At 36.0% G+C, this 16687-nt stretch overlaps 1 protein-coding gene and 1 pseudogene across 2 annotated transcripts in view; both read right to left on the reverse strand.

The window, feature by feature from the left end:
- Positions 1–16687, reverse strand: part of UMAD1 (UBAP1-MVB12-associated (UMA) domain containing 1) — a 255292-nt gene that overhangs the window by 140329 nt on the left and 98276 nt on the right. The gene's annotated exons all lie outside the window — the stretch shown is intronic.
- On the reverse strand, positions 13818–15315 carry LOC309966425 (protein transport protein Sec61 subunit alpha-like; annotated as a pseudogene). Its single transcript has 2 exons — positions 15241–15315; positions 13818–15172 (listed from the first exon to the last, which is right to left on the reverse strand). The product of its transcript is annotated as a protein transport protein Sec61 subunit alpha-like (transcript).

The following is a 16687-nucleotide window of genomic DNA, read 5'->3' on the forward strand; positions in this document are numbered from 1 at the left end:
CATTTTGTCCACAAAACACATTTATCAGTGATAAATGTGTGCCAGTTCATGTGTTTACAACTATCACCATACCATGCATTATAATCCCTTTAGCTGTCAATAATCACAAATCCTCCAAAAATTTACATGCTTAAATAGATCACAGGAGTCTGCCTTACACTAGCAGCACTGGAACACTAACATTATGTACACACTGGGCCAGCAAGTTTTCACATTTCATTGTTTAATTAAATTGTTTTTTTACTTTATACCATTCCAGTTTAAAAAAATTCTTATATTTTTCTGTAAAACTCTTCCTTTACTTTTCATATGCTTGGAAACCATTTTGGAGTCTCCTTGCCAATGCAAAAGGCTTTTCCTTAAGGCTGGCATAGGCTGGACTGTAGTGACAGGCATGAGACGAGGCAGACAGATTTTTCTCCTTTTTGCACACTGATTAAAAAAAAGTGCCACCAGATGTGAAAGGGAAAATTTAGACTCCAAATTCTGAAATTTAATCTAGCAATAAAGAAGCACCAAATTCTTAAGACACAGTGTACGTCAGCTATCTGCCATCCCACCGTTTCCTCCTTTAAATGTGCTCTTGATTAGAGGGAGCCTACAACATTTTTTTACTTTGGTTAACAAGGTTTCTTTTACTCTAGTGAGCACTACTGGTGAAGGAAAACAGGACTTCTTTGCTTTAAAAGGAGTTGGTGGTGGTCAGATAAGTGAGAAACTCAATTTTGTAAGTGGAGAGATTTCACTTTACTAGTGATATTTCTGACAGAGGTTTTTAAAAGAAAGAAGTACCTGTGTTTAATCCCCACTTTACCGATGCATAGATGCTTATCCTACCCGGAAGTGAGCAGAAAAGCAGTGAGGGAATAGGTCAAATTAGGCCTTAGGCACAGACTAAAGATAAGCGATTTTATTCTGAGATAGATTTAAAGCCAGTGGAGGGTTTTGAACACAGGAATGACCCAATCTCACTTATACTAAAAGAAAAAAAAAATCACTCCAGCAACTGTGTGAAAAAAGGTTGTACAAATAGAATAGAATATTATGCTGCTAATAAATGAATGAGATAAATTTGTAAGTTGCTAAGGAAAGATGTGCAAAACATAGTTAAAAGCTAAGATGCAGAACAGTATACGCAGAGTATGATCCTCTTTGTGGAAACAAGCATACACATGCACCAGATTTCTCAAAATTTAAAGCCAAAGTATTTTCATACCCAAATTGTTCTAAACATACTTAAAACTTTTCTAATAAATATTTTGGGTATTCATTTCAAACTTAAGTTCACTGAAATTAAATGGAATTAAACAAAATTTAAATGAAGTTAAAAATTCAGTACTTAGCCACATTTCAAGGGTTCCATAGCCACATGTGGCTAGAGTCTACGTTATTGGACAAAGCAGATCTAACAACTGTAGAAAACATATAGGAAAGGTTAAACCTGTTTCTGGGGCTTAGAACTGAGGGCAAGGGATGGGCCTTTTACTTCTCAACTTTATGCCTTCTGCCACAAAATAACCTTTTTTTTTTTCAAATTAAAAAGGCAGGGGCAGATGCAAGTTGTAAGGGATCTGAAGCTTATACAATTTTTAAAGCCCTTTTGACGAATACAAAATTATGAATACAAAATTATATAAGAAAGTGAAAATGCATTTAGAAGTGATAAAAATTTACAAATTTTAAACACCTGAAAATACCACAAACATCACAAAACCCAGAAAAATATCATCCTATTTTTATTAATTAATCATCTGGCAAACCTCTATAATACCTTTTTTTCCCTAAAATTTTTGGCTATCCACATTTTGACAAATGACAATATTATAATTTTCCACATATAAAATTAAAGAATAATTTAATGTTTCTTCTAATTGTGGTACAGGAACATAGTTGTTTAGAAATATATGTCTAGGAAAGGTTCCTTTAACTTCACAACTCAAGTCAATTTTTAGGATCATTGTCAAATTTGGGAAAACTTCTATAAAGTTACTTTCATATGTGAGCTGCAAAACATCAGGGTGTTTCAGTTTCTTCCGTGGCAACTAATCCCAAGTATTCTTCAAATTGCAGGCACTCATTAACTATAAAGCTGATTGCAGACACATATTATGAAGTTTTTTGTTAACTTTCTCCATATTGTGGACAAATCAGCAAGAAACATAACTCTTTTCCCGATGTATTCCTATCATTCATCCCTCTTTGTTAACTAGATCTTCAAACAATTATCAAGCTTATTTATTCTATTTGGAATTTCTTCTTCTCAAATGAATTACTGCTTTGGGGATAATCTGAATTTTTTTTTTTACAATATACTTTTGGTCATCAGAATAGTTTCTATTTATTTCACCATTTTTATTGCTTTAGTTTTATGTTCCATTATCTGAATTTTCTCAGTTCTTTAATAAATAAAGGTAGTGGTAAAAAAAAAAAAAGAAGTAACCCTTCATATATGTTTGAATTGGGAATCTGTAATTTCTCAGTTGTCTTATTGAAACACTCCTGAAACATCTTTTAAACTGCAGTTAAAGTCGTATATTCCCAGCTCAACTTCCCTTTAAGCCAGATCCAAAAAAATGCCTGTGATCACTCCAGAGCAATCTAAGATGTGAAGAAATGTGATGGAAGGAGGGTCAGGGCAGAAAAGGGACAGCAGTCTTAACTAATTGTGTTTTAAATATCTTAAAATTCTTCAAATTTTGCAAGACCATATGGCCCTGTGAATACACAGCTAGAGATCTTCCCAGGGCCTTGGAGGGGGGCCTGTGCAAGGAAGGGGCCCTGAAACCTAAATCCCAGTCAATCAGCTTCTGGTAAACTTGCCTCTGATTACAGGTAAACAGAGGAGTCAGAAGACCCAGTTTAAGCCAAAGGTCCTTCCTTAGCTTAAGGAGTTCGGCGTTTCTCCCCACCTGTCCCTCCACCTCCACAGTGAATATTCAATTTCAGGCTGAAGTACACTTCCAGGAGGTCTTAGAGCAGCAAACTCTAACCTTCCTTCCTACTTGACACAGCTAAAATTGCTTCATCTCAGTTTTTGCCGAAGTTGAGGTTCATACAAGTTGAAATCTTAACCAAAAATTTCTGACTTGTTTTTCAGAAACTTCTTCAGTTTCAGTTTCAGCAATCCATTGTTTTGATTGATGCATCCAGCCTCTCTCTCTCTAAAGCTCGGGAAACGTTAGCCCTATCTTAATGTAACAACTCTGAAAGTCTCAGTTGCCCCATAGATCCATTTTTTAAAAACTCATTTATATGGGCTAAAGCCAAGACACATATATATAGTTGAGGCAGGCAATAGTCATCACAGAGCTCCATACTTCATTAGTGGAAGTAATGTAACTAGTGGTACAACACAGGAAACAGTAATGAGGACATTATATTCACACTGCTCAGCTATGTACACAAAAGGAAGCCTGCACAACATTGAACAATCTATAAAGTAGCAGTCAAAACTGGCTTCTTCCACAATTAAAGCTGTTTTCAGTTTCTCTTTACAATTCATCTTTTATTTTTAACAGAGAATCCCAAGCTCTTATTGGGGGTCATTACTTCTTAAATATTTTATTGACACTATTTATTATCTCCATTTACCCTCTAACTCTTGGAAGTCCAGCACTAGGTTTTAGTTATGGCTTTCACCAAATTCTGTCAAATCTGAAAAATACACATAGTTAAGAACACGAACTCTTAAGAGCCAAACTGACCGGGTTCAAATCCCAGCTCAGCCACTTTCTACCCGTGGTTTTGAGCAAGTCACTGAACTTCTCTGTGCCTCAGTTATCTCATCGGTAAAACAGGGATAAAATAATACCCCATAGAGATGCTGTGAGCATTAAATGAATTCGTGTTCATAAATACTGAGAGCAGCGCCTGGTACACACTCGGGCTGCATATGTGTTTGTTAAATATAAGAAAAATATGAATCACATGTAATATGAAATGAGAGTGATCGGAGAAGCTAAAATCAAGATATGCACATATGAGTGTTTTACTATCTCCCATCATGTTGTAAATTCCAAACTGCCAAAGACAGTTAATTCAAATTTAAAAGCACAAACACAATTCTGAGCCAAATAAGCAACTTGTACATTATCAATCCTTTATCTCTGATCACAGGTAATCAAACATTGACAAGCAGCTTGGGCTAGTAGAGTCTGATGTATGTGAAATGGACTCTAGCTGGGAAGCTTTAGGCACATCATTTAATTTCTTGGAACTTCATTTTCCGTATTTGGGCAAATGGGTATAACGCTGTCTGAACTTCTTAAGATATTTTCTAAAATCCCATTATATAAAACACACATAAAGAGCTATTATGTGGCCCAGCATCTAGCAGATGCTCATTAAATAGTAGTTATTATTATTGTTGTAACTGACCATTATTCTACTCCATTAACATTCCTCTTTCTATATTATACTACATATTAAAGATCGTTGCCCCTCACCATTCTAGGAATATAATTAAGAAAATCTATCTTCCCTATTCACTTTTGTTAAAACTGTCAAACATAATCAATGTCTGACCTTGTCCTGGACTAAGATTGAATAACATTGGTGAAAGAGATCCTTCATGGATATTTATGAATGCAAATGTGACACACAAGGTCTTTTCATTAGTACTTAACGTTATTAAAGTTTTTACAGAACTTAGATAAACTATCACAGAAAAGAATAATTACAGCTTAGATTTCTGCATAATAACAGTTTCAGTTTATGCCACCTTTTGTGAGAACTTTCAAAATCTTAACATATACTACTCTGTGAATATTTTCATTACATCTGCATATTAGATCAGAGCAGATATACGCCTGGTTTTATTTTAGAAAAATATGAGGCTGAAGATTTATGACTTGCCCTCCTAAACATACCAAGAAGGGAATTCACATAATTTCTCACTATTTCTGGAGGAAGCCTTTGCTGCCAGTACTGAGAATGTTACAAAATAAAATATTAAAGGCTCGAATTGCTAAATATTCTATAAGCTATGAAAAAAATACTTACCGACTTCCATTTCTGGAAAATGCATCAACTAATGTCCCTCAAATATTTTCCCTTGGATTAAATGGAAACAGTTCAAACCCAAAGAAGACACATAGCTTTAACCTGGAATGTTGGCTGTTAGAGTGTGTGCTGCTAGAAAGTAATTAAACCACCTTATATTCTTACTTAAGTGAGATTATAAAAACTCAGAAAAGAGTCCTTCAGGAAAAATTGTCAAAACAATTTAAATTCATTTAACACATTAAATCTCACTTTATTTATTGTGGAATTGTTACAGCATTCACTTTAACTTCAAAAAAAAGGTAATTGATAGATATTTTCCTTGGAATCCCACACAGTTTTTCTTCAAATCTATGATAAAATACCAACACCAAAAATGGAAAGGCTATAGGCTAGAACTTTCAGAAGCGCTAGCAAGGGAAATTTTTGAAAAACAAATAAAAAAAAGCAAATATAGAAATTAATGTAATCACACTGACTTAAGAGGAGCCAGGGATGGAGGAAAATCTCGTATGATGGGACATCTCTAGCACAGCGATAAAATGGGATGCAAAGGGGTATCTGGAGTGTAGGAAGTTGGATGTTAGATTCATTGATGGCCATGCCTGGTTCTAGGCTGACAGAGCTAAATCCCAAAGTATTATTGTACTAATAAATATTATAATTCTTCTCCCTAAATTTTTAATTTTAAAAATAATTTTTAAAACTTAAACATATATTAAAATGTACTACCATTTTCAGAAGAGCAACATGATATATAGCATTTGAACAGCTATGAAAAGGTAAAATATATTTCACAAACTTTGGTAAATAGGTGCATCAGCATTATGATTGTATTATTAATATACCGCCACAGCACAATGCTGATTACTTTGCTATAAATATAAATCCAAGGCAAAGATAAGTCCTATCTCACCTGCTCCCTTTAAAAAAATTTACAGCAGCTCTAACGAGATTGAGTGATTAATTCATATTGCAATTCTGGGACTGGTCATCTAGTTCTGTAGCAGCAGCAATATCAAAATGTCATCATTAGTTCCATAATATTTCTATAAATCTGTATTTTACAAATAGGTACTGAATTTATATTATGTTCTAATCCATGGAACAGAATTTGGTTTCACCTTACGACATAAACAAGTATATAATAAAACATAAATAAAATAAAATATTTAATTTTATATATAAAATAAAACATAATGCATACAATAAAACATATAATGACTTATTAGATGATTATACTTTGTTTTCCTATTTTTGGGCCCAGAAACAGCACATTCTCTAATAATTTAATGATTCAGATTTAATTTCTGTACTTTCTTCCAAGAACACAGCAAACTTTCCTTTTCCTTCAAGGAAAATTACCTGTTAAGCTGAAAATAATGACAGCCGAATTTTCAGTTATAGAGAGAAACAGTTTCAGAGAGAAACTCAGGAAGCAACAATGGAGATTTCCCATTTCTCAAAACCTTGACCTAGTGGGCTCAGCGCTTCACATGAAAGGACCAAAACCTTCGGTCTCCACTCTGTTTTGAGTTACTACCCTGGCAGCCTTTCTGGCAGTTTCAATTGGTTAAAAGAATTTTTTTATTTCTGAGCAAAAATATATTTCATAATTGCTAAGTATCACAATAACCCAAGATTTGAAGCTTTCTGAGTAACACTGTAGAGCCGTGGAAAAAACCCCATGATCTACTACTACCTGGTGACCTTTCCAAGTCACTGGATATTTTTGAGCCTCAGTTTTCCTCATCCATAAACCAGGAAAAAGGCATTTGCTCTGCCTTGTTCTAGGGATTTCTGAAAGGATCAAATAAAGTAGCATGTATGAAATGCTCTGTAAGACAAAGTATTCAACGAATGGAACAGTATTAATAATTGTAGAAAAAATAAGAGTGATTATTAATTAAATAAAATGTATTAAACAATAACTGGGCTTTCTAGGACTAGGACTTTTCTAAGAATTTTAAGAGTTATAAAGGAAAAAGGGTGAGTGACTTTTCTAAATGATAACTTCAAAACAAATATCAATACTTCTGAGCAAAGGCTAGAGTTGTCCTCTGCCCTAGGACAGACATCAAAACATCACTACATAATATCCTCCCAAGGCAACTCCAAAACAATAGTAGGATTTATCAACTCCTTGCATCTCTATTATTTAGGAAGAGTCCTCATGGCCTACGGGCTAGTGAAGGTATCTCATTACTATTTCTCACCATGCACTTGAAGGCCACTTTGCCTACTGAACAATCAACACCATTTCTAATTAGATATATGAAGTATCAAAAACATGGCAATAACTTTCAGTAACAATTTACACACACACAACACACATATACAAACACTCCATTTTTAAGAAGAGATATAAACATCTTAAAAAAATTCTTTTAAATCTACAGGACCTTAATCCCTGAAGATAGCAATAAAAAAAGGGGGATTGTTTGTGTAACTTGTACCAAAATAATGAGACATTTCCAAGTTTGTGTTTGAAGTTCTTTAAACAAGGTGGTCTTTTTAGTGAGCTGAGATAAAAATTTTAAACATTTTAGGGACCGAGCATTTGGTTGGCATTCTGCCACTTTCTACACCAGATAATTTCAGTTGCTGCTATTTGTCTCATATGTTTTTTATTCTCCCTCTAGGGAAGTCAAAGCCTTTTCACTTGCAGGCAAATTTTACTGTAGCTCTGGTAACTACTTTACAAGGTGATAAGCATTCACAAGAGGCTTTTATTAGGCTGGTAGCAAAAGCAAAAACTATGTGCACATATTTAGACAACATGTGCGAAATGGAAAACTTTAAACATATGAGAGCTCCAAGTTAACCTACTAAAACTGCATATCCCATGAAAAATCTGGGGGTAGAAAAAAGAAACATGCTAAATAGCCTCAAATATAACTGACTGTATATTTTCCTTGCCTTCAACTCAACATAACAGCTTGTTTAATTAACTATGTCAACTAATGCATATGCTAACTCATTGCTATCTGATTTTGCCCAGAGAATGTTTCCCTCCATCACTTTTCCAAATGATTTTACCAAGTTAGAAGAGAAACTCTTGCTTTTATCATGTTTATTCCAACCGGTTCCATGAGTAGTGTCCCAAAGAAATAAATGGTCTGAACTCTATGGTACAATTAAGCTATGAGGGCAACTAAGCATTCAAACATGAGACTATTAGTTAAGACACAAAGTTCGAAAGTACTATACTAATCAGAGAAAGAAATGATCATCAGTTATCATAAACGTACCAGTCATGAGGGGCCTTAAGGCAGGCCTTGGATTCTAGATAAGACTTGAGTAAGAGGAGAGAATAACAGCCTGGGAAATGACAAAAATAATGTGCCCGCATGATCAGCTTCCAGGGCTCAGAGAGACTGAGCAGGAGCTCTGATGAAGGGCAGTGGAAAATGTGGGGAAACAGACCGTTTGTTGGAAATCACTGCACTAGACTAGTTTTACACATCATTAAGTAAAATAGACTCAGTGATTTTCAAGTCTCCTTCCACTACTTGTAAGTTTACATCATAAATCTAATAAAATAAACTCTCCTTGCTTTGTAAAGATACAGTGCTTTTCCTGACAACGTAACTTTTTCTGACCTGTCCACTAGACTGTAGGCTTACCAAGAATGAGTTCCACCTTATACCCCCAGAGGTTGGTTCCAGTGTACAGCACATAAGCAGGGACCAAAATAAATGCTTCCTGAATGCTACAGCACAGAGTGCAGGATTAGAAAGTGAACTTTCTTGGCACAGAGTAATAAAAGTATAACCTTTCTCAGTTTGTCACTGTACATCCCATAAGGAGAACAGAATTTCTCAAAATAACATCACAATATAATTAGAAATCAGAAAGAAGAAGCAGTAGAATCTCAAAAAGAAAGATTTATGAGACAACCTACAGAATGGGAAAAAATAATTGCAAATCATATATCTGATAGACTTTTATCTAGAATATATAAAGAACTCTTATAACTCAATAATAAAAACATAAATACCCAAGTTAAAAATAAGGAAAAAATCTGAATAATCATCGGTCCAATGAAAATATACAAATGGCCAAAAAGCACATGAAAAAATGCTCAAATCATTAGCCATCAGGTAAATGCAAATCAAAGCCATGATAAGATACTACACCATATCCACTAGGATGACTACAATCAAAAAGACAGGCAAGATCTTTTTTGACCCACCTCCTAGAGTAATGAAAATAAAAACAAAAATAAACAAATGGGACCTAATTAAACTTAAAAGCTTTTGCACAGCAAAGGAAACAATAAACAAGATGAAAAGACAACCCTCAGAATGGGAGAAAATATTTGCAAATGAAGCAACTGACAAGGGATTAATCTCCAAAATATACAAGCAGCTCATGCAGCTCAATATCAAAAAAAGAAACAAACAACCCAATCCAAACATGGGCAGAAGACCTAAATAAACATTTCTCCAAAGAAGACATACAGATGGCCAACAAACACATGAAAAGATACTCAACATCACTAATTATTAAAGAAATGCAAAACAAAATTACAGTGAGGTATCACCTCACACCAGTCAGAATGGTCACCATCAAAAAAATCTATGAACAATAAATGCTGGAGAGGGTGTGGAGAAAAGGGAACACTCCTACAACTGTTGGTGGGAATGTAAATTGATACAACCACTACGGAGAACAGTATGGAGGCTCCTTAAAAAACTAAAAATGGGCTTCCCTGGTGGCGCAGTGGTTGAGAGTCCGCCTGCCGGTACAGGGGACACGGGTTCGTGCCCCGGTCCGAGAAGATCCCACATGCCACAGAGCGGCTGGGCCCGTGAGCCATGGCTGCTGAGCCTGCGCGTCCGGAGCCTGTGCTCCGCAGCGGGAGAGGCCACGGCGGTGAGAGGCCCGCGTACCGCAAAAAAAAAAAAAAAAAAAACTAAACTAAAAACAAAACTACCATATGATCCAGCAATTCCACTCCTGGGCATATACCCGGAGAAAACCATAATTCAAAAAGATACATGCACCCCAATGTTCACTGCAGCACTATTTACAATCGCCAGGGCGTGGAAGCAACCTAAATGTCCATCAACAGAAGAATGCATAAAGAAGATGTGGTACATATATACAATAGAATATTACTCAGCCATATAAAGGAACAAAATTGGGTCATTTGTAGAGATGCGGATGGACCTAGAGGCTGTCATACAGAGTGAAGTAAGTCAGAAAGAGGAAAACAAATATCGTATACATTGCTTATATGTAGAATCTAGAAAAATGATACAGATGAACTTATTTGCAAAGCAGAAATAGAGACACAGACATAGAGAACGGATGTATGGATAACGGGGGGAGAAGGGGGGACAGGATGAATTGGGAGATTGGGATTGACATATATACACTATTACGTATAAAATAGATAACTACTGAGAAACTACTGTATAGTACAGGGAACCCTACTCGATGCTCTGTGGTGACCTAAACGGGAAGGAAATCCAAAAAAGAGGGGATATATGCATATGTATAGCTGATTCACTTTGCTGTACAGCAGAAACTAACACAACACTGTAAAGCAAGTATACTCCAATAAAAATTAATTAAACAAGAAAAAACAGACAGACAGTAACAATTAGTATTGGCCAGGATATTGAGAAATTGGAACTTGCACACACTGCACTTAGGACTGTAAAATGGGCCAGTCCCTTTGCAAAACAGTCTGGAGTTTTTCAAATGATTAAACATAGAGTTACCATATGACTCAGCAATTCCACTCCTTGGTATATACCCAAGAGAAATGAAAACATATATACTCAAAAACCTGTACACAAATATTCACAGCAGCATTATTAATATTAGCCAAAAAGTAGATATAATCTGAATGTCTATTAACTGATGAATGAACAAAATATGGTATAGCCATACAGTGGAATATTATTCGGCAATAAAAAAGAATGGAATAATAATACATGTTCCAACGTGGATGAACCTTGAAAAGTAAAAGAAGTAAAGGACCCAGCCACAAAAGAAGTAAAATAAGCCAGTCAGAAAAGATCAAATATATTGTATGATTTCACTATGTGAAATGTCCAGAAAATGGAAATCTATAGAGTCAGAAAGTTTGGGGAAAATGAAAAGTAACTGCTACTGGATACAGAGTTTCTTTCTGAAGTGATGAAAAGGTTCTACAGTTGCCTGTAAAACTACACAACGAGTGCTCTACTCTGTGAATATGTTAAAAGCCATTGAATTGTACACTTTAAGTAAGTTAATGTTATAGTATATGAATTATATCTGAATAAAGACTTTATTAAAAATATAGTTTCTGTTTAGGGTGATGAAAGACTTTTGGAAATAGACAGTGGTGATGGTTTCACAAGATTGTAAATGTAATTAATACCACTAAATTGTACATTTAAAATGGTTAAAATGGAAACTTTTATGTTATATATATTTTACCACAATAATTTTAAGGAAGTGCAGAATGGAAAAAAATAACTTACTTTCCCCAGTTTTAATTATGAGTAGATTCTTCCTTCAGTAGAAGCACTTTGTCCAAAGTAGGAAAATCCCACATCTAAAATATTTTATCAGACCATAGATAAAGGAAGTATTAACATGATTTTGGAAATTTTATTGAATAAATCAATCAGTAAAACATTTAAAAAATTTGTAAAAGATATTAAAATCAAATGCATTCCCATTTCAGTTTTACAACTTATAAACTTCGTATATTTGTGGTTCTTAACCTGCCTTAACACTGTTTTTGACAGATGATGTTTGTTAACTGCTTTGCTATTTCCTGTAATGAGGAAACTGACTGTTACACTTCAGGTTTTAACAAATAGCATTTCTACTAACCTTTGATAATTATGCTGTGCCTGTATTTTGCGTAACATTTCACACTACATTTATTCTCCTACTTTGATTTTAGAGCAACTTATTTGTAAAAAAGTGAATTTATATACATTTCATTTTGGCTCACCAGCCAAATCTGATTGTGTTGCTTCTAATCCAATTCTACACAGATACTTAAACAGAAATTCACATTGATGTGACTAAACTGAATACTTAAATATACAGCACCTCTTTCAGATTTCAACAGGAATGTAGATACACAGACATAAATACAGACCAAGCAAAAACAGCCTAGTGCACGCACTGTAAAAGCCATGTGCTTTACAATAAATATTTCTGTGCAAGTCTTTTCAAATACACTGAGAATTATTACTTAAACATGATTGCATTTGAATGTATAGCACTTTGATGGGTTTAGTTTAAAGCAAGTCTATTACGACAGAAAGAAGAGCAAATGTTCTACCATAGTGCCGTTTTATATGAAATAAAACATCAATATCGGAGATGAAAAAAATTAAAGCATCAAACAATAGTAACTCTGTCGTCAATCAAGCTTATTTCAGATAAATGAATACAGAATTTCAAATCTGTGATTACTCATACTTACATTCTTTTCACTTGACAATCCTGAAAATCACTTTACCTAAAAATTTTGGTTCTAAATGTTAGGCTCATTAATTAAAAGAATTAATCCTCTAAGAAGTTGTCACTTAGAAAAGGCATCTTGAGAAACAGAGTAACAAATACTGATATGAGTTATGCCTTGATTTTTAAATTTTTTTATATTTATAAACATAAATAATATTATACATGGTGAAAATCTCATTTTCTGTGATGAAAAATAAATGTTAATCTTTTTAGATGAGAAAAATAATGACTGATGCACATTGGATGCAAGGGCCAGGAGACTCCAGAAACCATATTTTTTATAAACTTAACAAAAAAAACCCAATACATTTATTAAGTGCACACTTTGTGAAAGACATTTTCTTCTGCATTTTACATACTTGATTTCATTTAGTCCTCGCAAAAATTTTGTGCAGTAGGTATTCATTATGTATAGCCACTTCATACATGAGAAAACTAAGGATGAAGAGATTAAGCAGGCTGTGCAAATGTGCAGGAGTAAGAATTCGAACTAGAATTGAATCCAAGTCCATGCTCTTTCCATTACACCATTCTTTCTTCTACAAGTAAACATTCTATCATTTGCTAAAATAATTCAGTAGCATCAGCTGTTGCAACTGTAAAAAGGCTCGGGGAATACCAGACATATTCCTGAAGTCTGACTGGTAAAGCTATATTACCCAGCTATGAAGGGGAAATCATACTTAGGCAGAGCAATCCCTACTTTTCCAAGTTTGACACATCAGAACAAACAAGAAATCAAAACTAAATTAAACTCAACCTTAACATTTATATTTCTTAAAGTCCTATTAATCCAACCAGCAGAGGCATGTAATAATACATGGACAACAGGATGCTAATTTTATAAAAACAATTTCTACTTGGATTCTGCATGTTGTATATTTCCCACTCTGTATGTATCTTGTACATGTATTTGAACATGTCTTTTATAGGTGTACATTTAAAAAAATTACTCCAAAAGAGAGCTCCTCCAAGGTCATCTCACTGGTTAATTTCATTTATAAGTAATAGTGAGGTTTCTTTTTTGGATACCAATACATTTCTTTTTTTTTTTTGGCAATCTGAATTACATTTATTTTTAAACAAGTGGGAGGAATATTGAGTGTCTTGAATGTTGTGTGCAAAACTGATCCACGTCACCATCTCACCGTCACAACTGAACATGGCAAGGCAGGTACATTGGTTTCCAGCATCACAGGCAACACTGCATGTATGTTTTTTAATGAATAATGTAAACTTCAGTGTTAAGGCAGCTGGTAGTAATGCTGAACACAGGCTTAGCTCCGTGCCCATTTCAGGAATGAGACGGTCAGCACTTGAAAACAAACTGTGAGAGGAGAAAAGGGGAGCCGGCATTATCTGACAAAAACAGTGTGTCAAAATATTTTCCCTTTCACACACACAAAAAGAAATACTGGAACATTTAGAAAAACAAAGCACCCATCCCGCCTGTTCTTTAACAAATACTTCAAAATACTGATAAATAACAGTGACTGCAAGCAGAATTCCAGTGCCTGAGCCAATGGCCCCGAGGAAGTCAGCCAACACGGACAGGGCGCCGAGGCACAAGTTGCCGAACGCAGCTGCTATGGGGATGCACCTATTAAGCTCATGAACCATAGAGGTATCCCTGTGGCCTCTCATTACGATTTGCTGTTCTTTAAGCTGTTCAGCTACATCTTTGGCTGAGGAACCAGACACCACTATCCACATCTTAGAAAAGAATGCACATGATCCCAACATGAAGATGCTATAAACAACCACATGGACAGGATCCTCAAATATGGCGCCCATGGACTCAGGAGGAGAAAGGTAGTAACAAAGGCCCCCCACTCGGTAAGAACAAGCAGATCCTTCCCAACTGACATCAGTCCATGGTCCTGGTAAATTTACTAAAATGTTGCCTGGTAAATTTACTAAAAATCGAACTGACAGCATCTGGGAAATAACATACAGTTTGGATGATGGGGATGTTGGAGGTGTAGAAGAGCTTGGGGTAGCTGCTGTACTGCCCTCAGTACTGGGCCGACTTAATGGGCAGATCCACATGAAATCCCTGAAAATATATAACAGCAAACACGAAAACTGTAGCAATGAGGTTCATGAGATTGGGTAAATTCTGATGACTGAAAGCCTCCGTTAGAGCTTGACCTGTGTCTGTCCTGGTGGCCAGTAAATAAAAGACAGCTATGACTGCACCCTCAAACTCAGTACCTCTGCCACTGTTAATGGTAGTGGGACTAAAGGCCTTCCAGACAATGGTTTCACAGATGTTGGTGGCAATAAAGAGGGAAATCCCAGACCCCAAGTCGTAACCCTTCTGTAGCAGCTCATCTAACAGCAGCACAATCAAACCAGCAACAAACAACTGAATGATGATAAGGAGACAGATTCCAGCACCCATTTCAGCAGTATCCCCGTACAGGTCCGTCATGACATACACAATGGCTTGCCCAATCGTAATGATCATACCAGATAGTTTTGGGGCTCCACTGAATAGGGCTCTGTCTTTGGGTATATCTCCAACTTCAATGATTTTGGCTTCAGCTAACAACTGCATAATCAAACCAGATGTTACAACTGGGGAGATACCCAATTCCATTAAAGTTCCTCTGTTGAATGCAAAAATAACTCTCATCCAGTAGAAAGGATCTGCAGATGATGACATGATTCCAAATAGTGGTATCTGACAACATACTAAGAAGATGAAAAGAGTTATAGCAGTCCATAGTACCTTCCCTCTCTAAACTGGATTTGCCTTTCAGGTTTCTGAATTTCTGGTAGAACTGCACAGAAAGGTTTGATAACTTCTAAAAATGTGATGCCCATGGCGGCAGCTAGGGCCACCCGGTGGGGCCCAGCGACCTCGGCACGTCCTTCGCTAGGGTCCCACGGCTTGGGCCTCGGTGCCTGCTCCCGACACGCTCCGGCCAGCCCCACCAATACATTAAAAAGGCATTTTTTAGGGAAAAAAATATAGATGTACATACATATATAATTATAAAGGTAATGTAAGCTTACTCCAACTACACAAGAATGGGTCTAATTCTTACTGAAACACTTTTCTCTTAGCTTTCCCAACACCCTTTCTCCTCAGTATTTTCCTCTTGACTCTCTGGCTGTTCTTTCTCAGTCCATCTTTGAACGTCTCCTATTCTACTCAAGGTCTAGGTTTTAGAGCTCCCTAGGGCCAGGTCCTGGGCTCTCTTTCTCAACATTCCCTCCCTAGGTGATCACATTCATTCACAAAGATGTAAATACCATCTGCACCCTGATAATCCCCAGATTTATACTGTAAGCCCAAACCTCTACAAAAAACCTCCTTTACTACATAAAAGTTGATTTGTCTAAAAACTGAACTCTTGATGTTCCCCCCAAACCTGTTCCTTCTCTAGACTTCTATATCCTCCACCCTATGGCTCATGCCATCAGACACTTATTTAATTCTAGGGAACCTCCTTGCCCCCATATATAATCCACCACCATATCCCCAAATACATTCTAAATGTGCCCACTTCTCTCCATTTCTACTGTCACTACTCTAGTCCAAGTGACCACTACCTCTCGCCTGGACTATTTATTATTGCTCTAGGCCATATCCTACAGATTCTCCTCTTTAATTTAAAGACCAGTGAGGTCTTTAAATTAAGACAAACAAACAAAAAACAGATACTATCATTCCTCTGATTAAAACTCCTTCAAAAATTTCCCCTTGCACTTCAGGTCAAAATTCAAACTGCCAAACCTTGTATATTCTGACCTGCCTGTTCCTATCCAATTTCATCCCAGGTTTTTGCTCCCCTCTGTACTTCAGTGATACTGGTCTTCTTTCAGTTCTTCCAGTAAGCCAAAATCCTTACTGCCTCAGGGTTTTTGCACATGCTGTTTCCTCTACCTGGAACGCTTTCCTCCACTTCTTGCCCAGCTAACTCTGATTCATCGTTCAAGTTTCAGCACAAATATCACTTCCTGAGCCACCTCCTACCCTAAATTAGTTCCCCCTTGTGAATTCTCTCTCATAGCATCCTTTTCTTTCATATAACTCATTACAATTTGTAAGTAAATACATATGTGTGTGTATGCATATGTGCATATTAAATGCCTGGCTCTTCCACTACGTTGTTAAATTCATGAAGACAGGGACCACGTCCATCTTGGTCACCTCTGCATAGCCAACATTTTACATAGTGTCTGGCACATA

This window comes from Leucopleurus acutus (assembly GCF_964270905.1).
Source record: "Leucopleurus acutus genome assembly, chromosome: 9".
Classification (NCBI taxonomy): Eukaryota; Metazoa; Chordata; class Mammalia; order Artiodactyla; family Delphinidae; genus Leucopleurus; species Leucopleurus acutus.